The sequence below is a fragment of the Dromiciops gliroides genome, chromosome 4, assembly GCF_019393635.1.
Source record: "Dromiciops gliroides isolate mDroGli1 chromosome 4, mDroGli1.pri, whole genome shotgun sequence".
Classification (NCBI taxonomy): domain Eukaryota; kingdom Metazoa; phylum Chordata; class Mammalia; order Microbiotheria; family Microbiotheriidae; genus Dromiciops; species Dromiciops gliroides.
The window spans coordinates 455,798,658-455,815,812 of NC_057864.1; positions in this window are offsets into that span (position 1 = coordinate 455,798,658).

The following is a 17,155-nucleotide window of genomic DNA, read 5'->3' on the forward strand; positions in this document are numbered from 1 at the left end:
TGTGAGATTGGGTGTCAGTGAACCTCTCAGAGCCTCAGTTTCTTCTTCTGTAAAGTGAGATGGTCAGACTATATGTTCTCTAAGGTTCCTTCCAGCTTTAAATCTATGATTCTATCCTAATGCTCTTTCCTTTAGTTGTTCCATGTACATAGTTGATTTTGTAAGTTGGCCTTGAAAAAGGCGAGAAATACTCAAAGTGGAGTGTTTTTTAAGATGGATTTTGATCAAGAATTATGGGAAATAATTATGTCCAAAGGGCGATAAAGCTGTGCATACCCTTTGACCCAGAAATACCACTTTTAGGTCTTTTTCCCAAAGAAATCATGGAAAGGGGAAAGGCACCCACATGTACAAAAATATTTATAGCTGCTCTTTACATGGTAGCAAGGAATTGGAAGTTGAGGGGGTGCCCATCAATTGGGGAATGGCTGGACAGTTGTGGTATATGAATACAATGGAATACTATTGTGCTGTAAGAAATGATGAATAGGAGGAGTTCAGAGAAACCTGGAGGGTCTTACATGAGCTGATGATGAGTGAGATGAGCAGAACCAGAAGAACATTGTACACAGTATCATCAACATTGAGTGTTGACCTACTGTGATGGACTATATTCTTCTCACCAATGCAATGGTACAGAAGAGTTCCAGGGAACTCATGATAGAAGAGGATCTCCAAATCCAAGAAAAAAAAAAAGAACTGTGGAGTATAGATGCTGATTGAACCATACTATTTCTTTTGTTTTTGGTGCTGTTGTGTTTTTTTCTATTTTGAGGTTTTGCATCATTGCTCTGATTTTTTCTCTTATAACAGGACTAATGCAGAAATAGGATCAATGTTATTATGTGTATATATATGTGTGTATAGATATATCTATATATCTATATCTATATGTACATGTATATAGATATATAGATATAACCTATATCAGATTGCCTGCTGTCTAGGGGAGGGGGGAGGGAGGGGAGGGAGGTAGAAAAATCTGAAATTGCAAAGCTTGTATAAACAAAAGTTGAGAACTATCTTTACATGTAAAGGGAAAAAAAATACCTTATATGTAAAATTAAAAAAAAAAAGAATGATGGGAAATTCCAGAAAGTTAGTGGTGCCACAGAGAATCCACCTCCACCCCCAACTCTACCGTTGAAGGAGTGGAAGCCTCCTTGTGCCTAACCTGCTATTTCCCCTAGGTGTGTCTTCTACTTGACCATGGTACTGACCAGCCAGCTGCCTCTGGTCTTGATGAGGAATGCCCTTTGCAGCCACCTTCCATGTTTTCAATTACCCATCTATTACATCTTGGAGAGAGAAAAAGAAAGAGATAGCTTTTCTGACATTTCTCAGAAGCCCAGTTCCAAGACAGTTGGCACAACTTCCTGTCTCTTCACTGCTTGGACTTGGTTCTAGCCAAATGTCTTGTTGGACAAATAGCCAGTGGGATGGGAACTGGCTTCTGCCAGCACCTTGGAGATGTATCTACTGCACCAGTCCTCATAGGTGGAGAAAATCAAGAGGAACAGGTGCATGCCATATGCTTGTCTGGCAAGCATCTCATGAAGCAGGAGGGGTATAAGAAATGGATTGGAAAGCAAAGCAGCTTAAGAGGACTTTTCTAATCATCCACCCTGCTCTGTTACACACTGGGCCACCATGGAATCTGGACTTTTTTTTTTGTGGGGCAATGAGGGTTAAATGACTTGCCCAGGGTCACACAGTTAGTAAGTGTCAAGTGCCTGAGGCTGGATTTGAACTCAGGTCCTCCTGAATCCAGGGCCAGTGCTCTATCCACTGCGCCACCTAGCTGCCCCGAATCTGGACTTTTAATTGTTCTGGATTCTACCCTCAGAGACTTCTCATTCTGGTCCCCTCATTCAATGCCCGAGCTAAATCCCAAGTGTGGCATGTCACACCACCTCACTACTAGCACCCTTTAGGGCTTAGCTCAAGTTCTACCACCTACAAGAGGACTTTCCTGATGCTCTCAGTTCATAATTCTTCTCCCTTTTCCATCTAATTATTTGCATTTATTTTGAGTATTCTGTATTTTAAAAAAATCTATGTACATATTTTTTTCCCAGTAGAATGTAAGCTCCTTGAAGACAGGGACTTTTCTCTTTCACTGTTGTCTTTGTATCCCCAGCATTTTATTCAGGGTCTGGCACACAACAGGCATTTAATGAATATTTGTTAAAAGATGCTTGAGGTGGGGCAGCTAGGTGGCACAGTGGATAAAGCACCGGCCCTGGAGTCAGGAGGACCTGAGTTCAAATCCTGACTCAGACACTTGACACTGGCTGTGTGACCCTGGGCAAGTCACTTAACCCCAATTGCCTCACCAAAAAAAAAAAAAAAGATGTTTGAGGTGACAGAATGCATATATACTATCCTAAAGATAATGCTATATAGACCTAATTTGGCACAAGGAGGTATCTTTTCTGGTAGTGGGGATCAGCAGGTTCTGAGCTAGATGTATGGCTAATAACATGAATTGGTGAAAGTATTGGGGGGTAGAGATGCATTCTGGAACAAGAGAATAATTACAACTCATATTAACCTAATTCTTTAAGGTTTTAAAAATATATATTTTATTGGTATCTTTTGTTTTCATATTATCCATGTTTCCCAATGTATCCTTCCCTATTCCCTTTAGAGCCAACCCTTGTAAGAAAGAGTAGAAAGGAGAAAAAACTCCAGATAAAACTAACCCACATATAAAAAAAAGTCTGACAATATATTCAGTGTTGCACAGTTATAGTCCCTTGCCTCTGTAAAGAACCAAAGGTAAGTGTTTTCTCCTATCTCTTCTTTGGGACCAAGCCTGGTCAGTGTAATTTCACAGCCTTCAGTTTGTCCTTTCTATTTCCGTTGTTCTAGCCATGATATATTTTGGTTTCCTGGTCCTGTTAATTTCACTCTGCATCAGTCAGTATAAGTCTTCCCATGCTTCTTTGTGGTCACCATTTCTTATAGTTTAGTAATATTCCATTCCATTCATGTGCCACAATTTGTTTAGCCATTCCCCAATCGATGTGCACCTCCCTACTTTATTTCCGGGTCATCACTACCACAAAGAGTGCTACTATAAATGTTTTGGTGTATGTGGGGGCCTTTCTTTTTGTCACTGACCTCCTTGAGAAATATGCCTGAAAGTCAAATTTCTGGATGAAAAGGAGTGGACATTTTCATTCCTTTCTTTGTATCATTCCAAATAGTTTTCTAAAATTCTTTTCTGGAATGGTTGTGCCAATTTACAATACTCTAAGGCTTGTAAAGTGTTCTCATAATAACCCTGTGAGGTACATAGTACAAGTATTATTATTCCCATTTTATAGAGAAGGAAATCTGAGCTCAGTAAGTAGAATTGAAATGCCTCTAGTGACAGTTACGGAAGTGTCAGGAATGGGATTTGAATTCAGGTCTCCTGACTCCAGGGTTCTATCCACGCCACTATACAGTCTCTCTCCAGGATAAAGTTAACCACTTCATATTGGTGGTGATCTTGGCCCTATGGCCTTGTTCCCTGAGCTAAGGAACTATAGAATTCTCTGGGTGTTAGGACTGTGATTTCTCCAGTGGAGCCCTGGTCCCTGGAGCCAGTTTGAAGGTAGCTTCAAGCCTAGTATCCTCTTAGCAATGAATGGCAAGACAAAAACATGAAGAGCCATGTTCGTTGACTTGGCCTCAAGGGGAGTTCAGGGGTTGGGGCAAAGGGTTCAAACCAACTCAGAGGGTACTTTTGATTTATAACAGACTATCAGCTACCCATTGGGGAAGTTTTGCTTGTGTCATTTGGTCCAGGGGGACTTGCAGTCTGCCTTTCAGAGGTAGGACTCTGAAGAGGAGTTCAAATTAATTAATCAATCAATCAATCAATCAATCAATCAATTAATCAATTAATTTATTTAGTGAGGCAATTGGGGTTAAGTGACTTGCCCAGGGTCACACAGCTAGTAAGTGTTAAGTGTCTGAGGCTGAATTTGAACTCAGGTCCTCCTGATTCCAGGGCCGGTGCTCTATCCACTGCACCACCTTGTTGCCCCCGAGTTCAAATTTTTTAGCTTTAGGACAGTACTGGAGGGGGGAAATCCCTCCCACAATTGAGGGATTATCAGCATTTCTACTAAACAGAGAGGCTAGGATCATGGCTGACCTTATTTGTGAGAGGTATAGGCCGAAATTTCCCTAACAGGGATCCTTAACTCTGTTTTAAAAAAATATTTTGTTAACTACATTTTTTTCTTTCTTTCTTTCTTTTTTTTTTTCTTTTGGTGAGGCAATTGGGGTTAAGTGGCTTGCCCAAGGTCACACAGCTAGTAAGTGTTAAGTGTCTGAGGCCAGATTTGAATTCAGGTCCTCCTGAATGCAGGGCCGGTGCTCTATCCACTGCACCATCTAGCTGCCCCCGATAACTATATTTCAATATAATTGGTTTCCTTTGTAAGCCTGTGTATTGTACTTTATGCATTTACAAACATTATTCTGAAAAAGGGACCATGGGTTTCCCTAGACTGCCAAAAGGGTCCAGGTTCCAACAAAAAGTTGTACTGCCCTAAAGCTTTTCTTCAGTGCCTCATCCTGGCCTGGAGGTAACCCTGGTGTCTTGAAGGCCATCAGAGTAATGGGCAGAATGTTTGGAAGGGATGCCCTCTGAGGTCCCTTGCAACTCTGAAACCTCTGTGATTTTGTGTGGCTCTCACTTCCCATGACACACAGTCACCTCTCATCTATCATGTTTGAGGATCACTGGAAAGGACTTCAGAGGTCATCTAGTCCAACCTGTTCATTTTATAGGAGGAAACTGAGGCCCAGAGAGAAGCGATTTGCTTGATGTCACATCATGTAAGTCAGTGGCAGGGAGAGGATCCAAATTCAGACCCTCTAACTAAACATCCAGCTCTCTTTCCACTGCTCCACACTGACTCTCTGTGCCTTATAAGACCATTCCATTGATTTCTGTGGGCAAAGAATATTGCTCAGTGTCTAAGCTCCTGGGGATAAGACTCTTTATACTTAGCTAGGCTGATTTTTTTTAATAACATACATGCCCAGTGGGTCATCAGGCCCACACTCAAAGCCTTTCAAACTTGGAACGATCAGCTAGAGTGTACACTGTGCTGCTGCAGCCTTTGAGAAGCCAGAATCCTGTCCACACTCCAACAAGCCATTAGAGTAGGACTTTACCGGAGGGCTAAAGGAAAGATTACAAAAATCAAACCAAACCAACACAAACCTCCCACTGCTCAGGCTGTGTGTGTGTCCATAGGGAGTTTACATTTGTCTTCCTGCCAGCTAAGTCAACTGTAATGAGGAAGGCAATCTGCTGAGAGAAAATCCCATAATGTTTTCCAAAGCTAAAGGGAGAGCTGCTGGGGATATTCCCTAAACTACTATTGTCCTTCCATTTGGGTAATTGAGATAACCTTGCTAAGTCTCTGACCCCAGGTGCTTGCTTGGCTCCCTCTACTTCATTTGGTCCTCCAGCCCCCATCTTTCCATCCCAAGCCTTGGGTCCCGACAGATAAACCGCAGGATTTTGACACAATCTGTTGTTGGGCTGTGCTCAGGGAATGGGTAAAAGGAGCAGTTTGTTAGATCAATGAGATTTATTTTCTCCAGTGTTCTTGGGACTGTAGACCTTGGGACTGGATGGGACCTTAGAAACTATCGAATGCAGCCCTTTTCATTTTGTAGTGGAGGTAACTGAGGCCCAAAGAGAGAGGGAATAAGCTATTTGGCTAAGGTCAGTAAGTGGCAGATGCAGAATTCAAACACAGGTCTTTCAAGTTCAAACCAGTCCTCTGATCTCATTTTGTTGCTCTCCTAGGACAGATTCCAAAGCATCAAGTCCAAACTTCTTGGATGGCTTAGGAGGATCTCCATGATCTGGCCCCATCCCACCATCCTTGCCTGATCTCTTCCCAGTACCCACTTTCTGCCCCATGTAGGCCAGGCTTCTGTACCCACTGTGTTCATTCTAAACTCCATGTCTTTATATGTCTTGTCTCTTTCTCAGTCAATTGGATTTCCCCTCCCCTCTCCTTGACAGATACCCAAACTGTACTGAAGACCCAGGTGAAATCTTACTTCCTTCAGGAAGCCTTATCTGGTGGTTATTTTAGCCTTTCAGCAAGTAGCACCCAGTCATATGCTGTTTAGGTACAGTACCTTCCCCCTTGCCCCCCGCCCCCGCCCCCGCCAACTCCTTTAGCCTTATTTTTTGGACTAAATTGTCAGCTCCCAGAGAGCAACAATTATTTTGAATCCCTGATTACCTCTAGCACAGGCTTAGGCATATAAGGCAGAACTTACTATATACTTTATTGGAATCTAGAATCTGAGTTGAAAGGAATACACACACACACACATATACGTTATATATACATATACATGCATATATATATATTATATATCTATCTATATATTTTTTTGCGGGGCAATGAGTGTCAAATGACTTGCCTAGGGTCACACAGTTAGTGTCAAGTGTCTGAGGTCAGATTTGAACTCTGGTCCTCCTGAATCCAGGGCCGGTGCTTTATCCACTGCGCCACCTAGCTGCCCCTGAAAGGGATATTAAAGACCATTTAAACTAGGAGTTTGTGTAGATTCCTAACCTAGTTTCCATCATATTCCCCTTTGGCAGTCTGGTGAAGCCTATGAACCCTTCTCAGAATCATGATTTTATTTGTATTGATTTTTTAAAAATTAAAGCTTTTTTTGATGTGTTTTGTTTTTTATATTACAAACATTTCTAGATCATCACCACCCACAAGTGGGTTCTTGTAACAAAATAAAATAATTAAAAGTAATAATGCAGTCATCTCGTCTGAAAGTGTAGACGACGTTCCACATCTGTAGCACTCCTACCCCTACTGTTTTTTTGTTTTTTGTTTTTTCTCAACAAACATTTACTTTATTTTCCATTTACATGTAAGGGTAGTTTTCAACATTCATTTTCATAAGATTTAGAGTTCCAAATTTTTCTCCCTCCCTCCCTCCCTCCCTTTCCTCCCCCCTCCACAAGATCGCAATCAGGTTATATATGTGCAATCCACTAGTGTTCTTTTTATCAGTTCTTTCTATAGCAGTGCATAGTATGCTTCCTCATGAGTTCCTTGGGATTGTCTCAATTAAACTTTGATGAACACATGTGCACGCACACACACACACACACAGAACACTAAAAGGTAAACAAAAATCTCTGTAGCATTTTTTTGGGGGGTGGGGGGGAAGCCCAGGGTCACATAGCTAGTAAGTGTCAAATGTCTGAGGCTAGATTTGAACTCAGGTACTCCTGACTCCAGAGCCAGTACTCTATCCACAGAGCCACCTAGCTGTCCTAGCATTTTCAACTTATGTGTACAACTATAACAGATATAATGCCACAGATTTTTTTTTACATATAAGGTATTTTATTTTTTCCGTTACATGTAAAGATAGTTCTCAACTTTTGTTTATACAAGCTTTACAATTGCAGATTTTTCTCCCTCCCTCCCCTCCCTCCCCCCTCCCCTAGACAGCAGGTAATCTGATATAGGTTATATCTATATATCTATATACATATACATATATATATATACACACACACACATATATATCCATAATAACATTAATCCTATTTCTGCATTAATCCTGTTATAAGAGAAAGAATCAGGGCAGTGATGCAAAACCTCAAAATAGAAAAAAAAAAAACAGCACCCAAAACAAAAGAAATAGTATGGTTCAATCAGCATCTATACTCCACAGTTCTTTTTTTTTTTTTTTCTTGGATTTGGAGATTCTCTTCCATCATGAGTTCCCTGGGACTCTTCTGTACCATTGCATTGGTGAGAAGAATATAGTCCATCACAGTAGGTCAACACTCAATGTTGATGATACTGTTTTAAAAAAAGAACAGAAATCTATGCTCTCTCCTTCTCACTTCTTATCCTATTAAGGAAAGAAAGAAAAATATATTTCTCAAAACAAATATTCACAGTCAAGAAAAACAAATCCCCTCATCAGATGTATCATCCATCCATCCATCATGTATATACATATATATATATATGTATATATAAAATGTGTGTGTATGTATGCACACACACATATACACATATACCTATCTATCATCCAATCTCCTAGGAATCAGGAATGGTCATTATATCAATCACAGTTTTCACAGCTTTCAAAATTGTCTGTTTTTACACTGTGGTTATTGTAGAAATTGTTCTCATGATTCTGCTCATTTCATGCTTTTACAATTTCTTCAAAACTTTTTGTTTTTGTAATATTGATGTTATAGCATATAAATGATTGTTTGGGGTCTGCTGACTTCACTCTCCATCAGTTCATATAAGTTTTTCCATGTCTTTTAAAATCATCTATTTCCTTATTTCTTTTGTTTTGTTTTGTTTTGTTTTGTTTTTCAGGGCAACGAGGGTTAAGTGACTTGCCCAGGGTCACACAGCTAGTAAGTGTCAAGTGTCTGAGGCGGGATTTGAACTCAGGTCCTCCTGAATCCAGGGATGGTGCTTTATCCACTGCACCACCTAGCTGCCCCCCTTATTTCTTAATATAACAATAGTATCCCATCACATTCATATACTACAAAATTTTCAGTCATTCCTCGATTGATGCCCATTCCCTTAATTTCCAGGGTGTTTTTTTTCTTTTTTTTTTTGCTACCACAAAAAATAACTGTTATAAATATTTTTGTACATTTAGGACCTATTTCTCCTTCTCTGATATCTTTTGGGTATAGGTCTAGCAGTGGCATAGTTAGGTTTAAAGGGCATGCATTGTAGTAACTTTTTGTGAAAAATTCCAAATTGCTTTCTGGAATGATCGTGATACATAAGCCAAGAAGAGCCAAAACAAGAAAAGGAAAACTATAGACCAATATCCTTGATGAACATGGATGTAAAAATATTAAATAAAATATTAACAAAGAAACTAAAACAACATATCACAAAGATTATACTTTATGACCAGGTTAGATTTATACCAAGAATACAGGGATGGTTTAATATTAGGAAAATGATAAACAATGAACTAATTAATCATATTAATAAACCCAACAAAAATAATACAATTATATCAATAGATGTAGAAAAAACTTTTGACAAAATACACCACCAATTTCTGTTAAAAACACTAGAAAACATAAGAATAAATGGATTTTCCCTTAAAATAGTAGATACGTAAAACCAAGAATGACTATTAAATGTATCAGAGACGAATTAGGATCCTGTCCAAGAAATTCAGGGGTGAAACAAGGTTTTCCATTGTCACCACTTCTATTTGACATAATAGTAGAAGTGCTGGCTATGGCAATATGACAAGAAAAAGAAATTGAGAGAATAACCATAGATAAAGAAGAAATGAAATTATCATTTTTATGGGTGATAGGATGGTATACTTAAAGAACCCTAAAGAATCAATTAAATTTAATTGAAATAACAGCAAATAAAAGTATAGGATATAAAATATCACCTCTCAATGCAGCCTAAGATTATACCAAATTTCAGGGGGGATGCCATGTTTCAAGGTTGACTCATATTGAGCTTGTAGTCTCCTAAGACCCCCAGATCTTTTTTCATATGCACTGTAGTCTAGCTGCACTTTCCTCATATAGTATTTGTACGTTAGGTATTTTCACTGGTCCATTCCCCATGCCTTGTCTCTGCCCACTGGTTTGAGAGTGAGACTGACTTTTGTCTATCTTTGAATCTCTAGTGCTTAGCACAGTGCCTGGTACATAGTAGGATGGAAATAAGCGTTTATTAAGCTCCTACCATGTGCCAGGCATTGCACCAAGTGCTTTTACCATATAATCTCCTTTGAGTAGGCACTTAGTACATGCTTATTGACTATTGTGAAGGTGATTTTCTGAAGCCAAGTGTAGGACTTCAGATCCATCTCTATTAAATTTCATCTATTAGTTTCAGTTCATTGTTCTAACCTGTCAAATTCATTTTTACCCTGATTCTGTTTACCGAGGTGTTAAGCTATCCTCTTCAGCTTCATATCATGTGTAAACTCAATAAGTATGCTTTCTATGCCTTCATCTATTCTAAACTATTGATAAAAAGAATATTGAACCACACTAAAGTTCAATCTCCTGGGGACTCCATTAGAGACCTCTACACTTTGAATTGAATCATTGCTGAGCAGGCTTTGGCTCTGGACATGCAACTGTTTCTGAATTCGCCCTACCGTACTATCCTCAAGCCCTCATTTCTTCATTGTCCGCAAAGAGAACATGAGAGATCCTGTAAAAAACCTTGCTGAATTAGAAGTAAACTACAGCCTGTACCATCCTAGCAACTCTTTGCACAAAGGTAATGAGGTCATGTTCCTGTCAAAGGCACACCGGCCCATTGGCTGATTGCTTTCTTCCCTTGGTGCTCACTAATTTCAATAATGCATTCTAGGGTTTTGGCCAGTCATGGCTGTCCAACTCTCTGACCTCTTCTTTCTTTTGAAAAGCGGGAAATCATTTGTCCTTTTCCAGTCCTGAAGTACTTCTCGTCAACTCTACCATCTTTCGGAGATCACTGACTGGCCCTACGATCACCTTTGCTGTTTTGTTCGCTTTCCTTGTTAGTGGGTTGATTGGATGCTGCTCTGACCTCTGGCCCTGGACACAGATTCCTACTGATCTCTCAGCCAAATCCCCTCCTGCCATCCTCAGCTCCTGCTTCATTAGAGCCAGGTCTCTCCCATCCCCTAGCTCTGGGATTCCCATTTCTCCTCCATGCCCCATAGAAGATTTGGAAGGGAGGACAGGGGAGTCCTCTGACTCCACCCTTCCTTGACCTGGGTTACTTGGGTCTGCCAGGAGCATGATGCAATGTACCACGTGCTGGAGTTGGAGTCAGAGGACCTGAGTCCATTTCTTCTTTCTGCTACTTAGAGGAGTTGGGTGGACCTGGAAAGTCACTTGCCCTTCTTGTACCTCAATTTGCTCATCTGAAAAAAACAGGGATTGGATTAAGTGACCTTGGGTGTCCATTCCAGCTGTGATCCCATGACCTTTTCCCCAGAAATTTCTAAAATCCTGTAACTTGCTGGATTCTCTCCTTAAAGTCAAGTCTTTTAAACTTTGTGTGGCCCTGCATCCCATAGGATGAATGTAATTTAAGCTCCTCAGCTTGGCCCCATGCAGTCTCTTTCCACAGTGGATAGAGTGTTGGGCCTGAAGTCAGGGAGACCTGAGTTCATATCTAGCCTCACTTACTAACTGTGTGACCCTTTGACCCTGGGCAAGTCACTTAACTTCCAACTGCCTCAGTGTCCTTAATTATAAAATGAGGATCATAATAATACCCACCTCCCAGGGTTGTTAAAAGAATCAAATTAGATAATATGTGTAGTGCCTGGCACATAGTAAGTACTTAATAAGCCCTTCCTTCCTTCCTGTAGGGAGAACTGGCTTTAAATCCCATACTTCCTACTTCCTAGTGCTGTAATCCTGGACAAGTCATCTAGCCTCTCTGAGTCTCAGATTCCTCATCTGTAAAATGAGGGTGCTGGACTGAATGGCCTCTAGGGACCCCCTCCCTCTACAACCATAATCCTGTCTATTACTTGCCTTGGTTCACACTGCTTCTTTTTTTTTTTAATTTTTTTTTTAATTTTTTTTTTTTTTAGTGAGGCAATTGGGGTTAAGTGACTTTCCCAGGGTCACACAGCTAGTAAGTGTTAAGTGTCTGAGGCCGGATTTGAACTCAGGTACTCCTGAATCCAGGGCCTGTGCTCTATCCACTGTGCCACCTAGCTGCCCCCACACTGCTTCTTTACTTGAAGTCTATACTCCAGGTTGTTTACACCAGGGCTTCTTAAACTTTTTCCATTTGTGACCCCTTTTTGCATGAGAAATTTTTATGTGACCCTAGGTATATAAAATAGGAATAATAACCTTTTACTGTTGCCAAACTTTTTGTAACCCCCACATTCAGTTACGAGACCCCATATGGGATCCATGAACCACAGTTTAAGAAACTAGGGTCTACACTACAAGCTGACTAGTTTATTTCCATATGCCTTGTGCATTCCTGCTTCTTGCCCATCCTGTACGCCATCATTCTTCCATTTGGAATGCCCTCCCTGGTGGGCTTGCTGCTGTTGGGTCCTCCCTTCCTGGCTAAAGCTTTCCATTCTGTGTCCCAGTGCCAAGGAACTGGGCTCTCTATGCTGTGTAAGGTGATAATAAGCCAACCTGGGAATTTAATCCATGTACATATGCTAATGAAATAGGGTTGGCAGCATGTGCGCTTTAGTAGGGACCTTCTAGAGACAGTATCCTTTCCCCTTTGCTATCTACCCATTAGTACTAATAGTGGAGGCTAAATATCTAATTTTTAAAAAAGTAAATGTAAAGTCTTCTCAAGATAGGGAAAGTGCCCATATCCAGTCAGGAGAAGCCTCACAAGGCTAGTGGCCCTTTAGGTGAGCCCGGAATGGAGCTAGGCAGTCTGGGAGGCAAAAGTGAGGAGCCTTGGGGGGACAATCTGTACAAAGGCATGTAGGTGGGAGATGGAATCTCGTGCTTCATGTGTATACATGACCCATGGTGAGGCTGTTTGCCCTTTTCTTGGCATGGAGGAGGTGGGAAGGAGAAGTGATGGTGACCTGAGTGGGGAGGAGGGGAGTGGTGTGTGTGTGGGGGTAAATGGGGGGAGGGGGCCTTCTATCCAGTAGCCTGGCCCTCTTCAAAGTAGCAATGCCCCATAGGACAAATGCTTCCCCTGGCAGATGACTCAAAAGATAGCTACTGTTAAAATTAATAATCTGCCTTCTTGTCAGCCCCAAATCTATAATCAAAATCATTAGAAAATAAGACAGAGCAAGGCCTCTGCAGATGATAAAGAAGCTGCCACCTTGAGTCATCTCAGAGTTTCTGGGAACCACCCTATGAAGAGGTGTCAGAGAGGAAAACAGTGATAGCAGCCAGAGCATGGTCTAGGAGGACTTGAGACAAGCCAGTCTATGTGACACCTGTTTACACGGAGATAATGATGCGCCTGGCCTGTTGGCTGTTTCCCCTCTTTAGGGACAAAAGTCTAAATGGAAGACAGTTCAAATACCATTTTGTTGATTGGTGCTGAGTGGGGACAAAACTCCTTCCACACTCCCATGTCAGAGCCCTTCATTGGCAAGGAAGATTTGAGTGAAGTTCATTGTGGTTTGAGTCTGTGGATTGTCAAGGTTAAGAACTCAGAGGACTAGGGGCAGCTAGGGGGCGCAATGGATAGAGCACTGGCCCTGGAGTCAGGAGGACCTGAGTTCAAATCTAGCCTCAGACACTTAACACTTACTAGCTGTGTGACCCTGGGCAAGTCACTTAACCCCAATTGCCTCACTCCCCCCCCAAAATAAATAAATAAAAAAGAACTCAGAAGACTGGGTTTTCTAGTTACTAGCTGGGTGACCATGGCCAAATTACAAATCTCCTTGTGCCTCATTTTCCTAATCTTTAAAATGGGTTTGATATTCATTTTCAACTTTTTGCAGACTGTTATGTTCCATGTCTTGTGGCTATGCAAGGCTTACATAACATTGGTAGCAAACACATGGACTTATGTTTCTCAAAAAATCTTGAAGCCACCAAAGGAACCTGGTAGCTTTCTGAAGGCAATCCAACCTGCTGTCAATCTCTTGTTTAATTCTGGGCCTGACATCTTGTCCGTCCCAGACAGTCATGCAAGCTCTAAAGGCTTGTCCATCAACACTACCTGGGCAAGAGACTTTCACCATCCACTTGGTCTTTCCCAAGTGGATGGATGAATAGCCCAAGCTCTTTCTAGTGACTGGATTTCTTCCGGCAGTATCATAGTGTGCCAGGGCTCAGTATAACAAGCAGAATGTCTTCTGCAAACAAACATATCTGGAGGACTTCAATAGAGAATTCCTTGTCGACTTAGACCCTGCTCTGAATCTCCTACATCCCAAAGACCCTCTGATCCCAAAGATATAAAAGTATAAAATGGGGCAATGTAATCTCACCAAGCTGGGGATAGTGACCCTCATCTTTCTTACTATACAGGGCCATTTTGAGACTCAAATGAGTTACCATGTATAATGGTAAACCCACTGGACCAAGTGCTTTGGCCTTATGGGGGATGAGCAGGGTTTCTCCTCCTTACTAAAGGATATGCACAATCCCAAGTGCCTCTTCCTACCTGGTGAAGAGTAGTCTGCTGGATAGTACTTAAAAGAAATTGTTCTGCCCTCTGGGCCATTCTCTCCTCGTTTGTTGAGCATATAGAGATTCTGTGGGACTATCTCTTGGATTTTGTATAGGGAAGGGTTCCTCTCCCTCTTCCCACCCCTATACCCCTCAGCTATGGCAGTTTCTTCTACATGGCAGTAGATGCGTTGCTGTATGCATATGAGATGGATGTGAGACAGCACTTGAACCTCAGGTCCCGGGGCTGCCTCTTCTCCTTTGTGTTTCTTTCCCTGAGCATTGGTGATCAAACTTCGACCTTGAGAGATGGACTTTTCAGGAACGGCAACCTTGGGAGTTCAATTATTCTTCAGTTCTCCAGTCATTTAACTGGCGGCAGGAAGAATTTTCTGTAACTACTTTCCTCTTGGATGAATAATGCTTCAGGAGAATGAGCCCAATCTATGCATTGATTTGGACCTTGAGAGAAATATTCAGACAGTGCAGAGCTAAAGTGAAGGTGAAATACCAACTAAGAAATCCCACAAGATGGTACTTCTTAGTAAGTATTAACAAAAAATATTTTAAGTATCAACCTCCTGGGAGAGTATAGCAAGAATTATGGGTGACTGTTTCAAGTTTTAAGTCTTTGTCAATGTGCGCTTATGGGTCTTTTGTATTTTAAGCATTTATTCTAGGTGGAGGAAGAAAATAGCTGTCCTATACCTGTTTTACCTTGTACATTGAGTACTTTTCTATAAAAGACCCTGTTCATCCCTTTTGGGGAGAATCTAGATATGAGTCAAATCTGTTTTCATTAAGTAATTTTCTTCAGGGTTTTAGGAGTGGGGACAGGGTGATACATAAGCCAGAAACAATGAGAAAGACCATAATCCCTTCTCTTTAGAGTCTGGGCTCCCTCAGGATTGATCCCTGAGCTCAGAGCTGGGGCTCCCTTAGTGGGAGAGAGCAGTCCCCTAGTGTTTTGTGAGAATTGGAGTGACACCTCCTGCTGGGAGGGACAGTGTGAGCTCTGGCCTGAAAAGAAAGCATGTGACAGTACCCGGAAAGGACCTTTCTGGGGTTTTTGAAGGTCAGATCGGTGGTGTCAGGAAGTCGTGTCTACCACCTGTGGTTTGTGTCAATCAGTGCTACCATCCAATTAGCTTGGAGCTGTGTGTGTGGATGGCCCTGCTTCTGAGTTGACAGGGGGCTTCTGGGAGAAGCAGTGGAGAAGTTAGGTCTTTTTGGTTCTGGACTTTGGCATGGTGGGGGACTTCACCTGGGCTGCTAGAAAAGGAAGGTTTTTTCTCTCTGGCTATACTGAATAGATCTAAGCTAGGATTTCCCATGCTATAAGGAATCTGTTTTCCTCTCTTGCTCTCTTCACTAACTTCTATTATACTAACTAAGGCTAAACTCTTGCTAAAGCTTCTAATTTAAGGCGACCACTCATTAGATTTTAGACATCACAGCTAGAATTTTAGACCTTACAGTTTCAGTGGTTGTATCTGTAAAACACTATAACTTGACTTTGGGGACCCCTGCTTTCTCCTCTCCTGACACAGAGGAAGGAAGGAAATAAGCATTTATTAAATGCCTACTATGTGCCAGACTCTTTACAAATGTTGTCTCATTTGAGTCTCACAACAATCATGGTAGGTCCATGTTATCATGATCCTCATTTTACAGTTGAGGAAATGGAGGCAATCAGGAGTCAAATGAATTACCCAGGGTCACACAGTTAGTCAGTCTTAAGGTTGGATTTGAATTCATGTCTTCCTGATTCCAGGCCCTGCTGTCTATCCACTGTACCACCTAGTGGCCTCACCGTGCTCCTTCCACAACTTCTCAGTCCCACTGCTTTTTCCTCTCCTTTCTTGGAGAGTTTACTTCTTTGATAAAGATGGTGCTCTCAGAACCATTGTATTCTTTGTTCTTCACCGCAGTAGCCTCCTTCCAAGCAGTCGGGACAGAAGTTAACCCCATTTTACAGGCTTCTTCCCCTGTAAGGATGGAGAGGGTTGATGATTTGTCCAATATGGAGGCCTAGTAGAAGGACCAGGACATAAGGGAGCTATGAAGTTTCACCCCAAAGGGCTTATAAAGGTCAAGGGTCTTGCAACTTTTCTCAAACTCAGTTTGTTGTCCCCCAATACGGACAGCCTCTGAGACAAGTGGTCACTTCCTTCTTTTCCCTTTTTTGGTCCAGGCCAGACCGGGCCAGGGTTAGTTGCCAGAGTTTTGAGGGATGCAGGCACTCAGACTGCTGTTATTCCTTTCCCTGGCCCAGAAAGGGATACCCACGGCAAGATGTCCCCCTCTCCCCCCACTTACTACTCCCATCCTCCACACTCAGGACTATGCCCCTGGTCCAAGACCCTTTGGGGACTTGCCCTTAAATGCCTCAGCTCACTTGCTTCCTGGCCTCTGGCTTTAGCTGCAGGCTATTAAGTGCCCCCATCTGCACTCTCCCATTTTAATTAAAAATACAGTGAACCATCTGCTCTCTCAAGGAAGGGGGGGGGGCGGAGAGACCCTGCCTTCTGGCTGCAGAGTTCTCATTTCTCTAGATCAACTTTTATTGAAAAAAATGTTTTTAAGAAAAAAAATTCCCCAACTAGATGAAGCTCTCCAGGGCTGATGACCCCTCTAAGCAGCCAAGGTTAGGTGGGGTGGGAATGTAAGGCAGAGAATGTGTTTTACCTGGTGCCTGCTGGCTGTTCTGTGGCTATACCTGGTCCATCGAGCCTCGAGAGCCCCTGGCTGGAAGGGCCTCCCTGGGGTGCAGCTGGTAAGGTCAAGCAGCTATTTTTAGCCAGACTAGTAGAGAGAGAGAAAGACAGAGATGAATACAGTGGGGTGGGAGGAGGAGAGGAAACCAAGCAACAGAAGGTAGGGAAAGAACCGGCAAGAAATAAGGACTGAGAGACCAAGACAAATGAACCATAATCATAGAGTTAGAGCTGGAAGGGAAGAAGTATTTATGGAATACCTACTGTGTGC